Below are 1,500 nucleotides of genomic sequence, written 5' to 3' on the forward strand. Positions count from 1 at the left end.
AGGGATTTGGGAGTAAAATCTAAGTCCTCTGTGAAGAACAGGTAAAAGAGCTCAAAGGGGGCGCTTCTCAGCTATTTATAGGGTGAAAATGGGGTCAGATGAACCTCAGAAACAAAGGCTGCAATTTGCTGTCCCTGCAGAAAATCCGAGATCTGGGTGCCCTAAACTCAGTTCTGGGCGCCCTAAACTTCCAGCCTGCACAAAACAGCCCTCATCGATTCCTTCGCCTGCGGTATGCTGCACCCTTATCCTGCTCCGGCGGCCCACACCTACCACCAGCCACGCGTCAACACGATCGATATTCATGATGTAGAATTTTCGGACCCACTTCTGGGCGCCCAGAACATAGGATCCGAATTGGATTCCAGTTTCAGTTAAATTCAGCACTCAGTACTGGGTGACCTAAATCTATTTCTGGGTGCCCTAAACTTCTGGGCGCCCTAAATCCAGTTCTGGGCGCCCTAAACTAGCAAAACTCCAGTTTTGCTTATTTGAGTGCGCCGAATCCATTTCTGCATCTATTTCGCGTAGAAACAACTCCGACTCAGTCCGACACTTTCCAGAAGCGTCGACCTGTCACTAATACTAAAGCCAATCCTATCCGAAGCTCAGAAACACTACATCCTCCCCTACTACAAAAAGTTTCGTCCGCGAAACTGAACACATACCTCAATCCAGGGCCTCAAACAGGTAGGGGTAGGACTCCCTCATCACCGTCTTCGGCTCCCAAGTCGCCTCCCGCTCCTCATGATTACTCCACTGTATCTTTACAAAGGGTATGACCCGTTGCGCAATTCTCTCGACTCACGAGCCAGAATCCGCACCGGTTGCTCCTCGTAACTCAGGTCCTCGCCAATCTTAAGCGGAGTGAAGTCAATCACGTGGGAGGGGTCGAACATATATTTCCTTAAAGCCGAGACGTGGAACACATCATGAATGCCGGCTCGCCGTGGTGGTAGAGCAATTCTGTAAGCAACTGGCCCGACTCTCTCCAAAACCTCGAAAGGGCCTACAAAACGTGGACTGAGCTTTCCACGTACTCCAAATCAGCGAATCCCTCCGGACGGCGAGACTTTAAGAAAAACATGATCTCCCACCTGGAACTCCAAGTCTCGTCTCCGGGTATCAGCATAGCTTCTCTGTCGACTCTGGGCTGCTAATATGTGCCGTCGCGCCTCTTTTACCTTTTCCTCAGCCTCAATCAGAATCTCAGGCCGAAGCGTCCTCCTTTCACCCACATCACTCCAAAACAAAGGGGATCGACATCTGCGTCTATACAACGCCTCAAACGGAGCTATCTGGATGCTCGCTTGATAGCTGTTGTTGTACGCAAACTCAACCAGTCTCAAATGCCGATACCACCCTCCTCCAAAGTCCAAGACACATGCCCTCAGCATATCCTCTAGAGTCTGAATGGTCCGCTCTGACTGACCATCTGTCTGTGGGTGAAATGCTGTGCTGAACTGCAACTGAGTGCCCAAGGCCGTCTGAAGACTCCTC

The sequence above is a fragment of the Ananas comosus genome, linkage group 20 (assembly GCF_001540865.1).
Source record: "Ananas comosus cultivar F153 linkage group 20, ASM154086v1, whole genome shotgun sequence".
In the NCBI taxonomy this organism is placed as follows: domain Eukaryota; kingdom Viridiplantae; phylum Streptophyta; class Magnoliopsida; order Poales; family Bromeliaceae; genus Ananas; species Ananas comosus.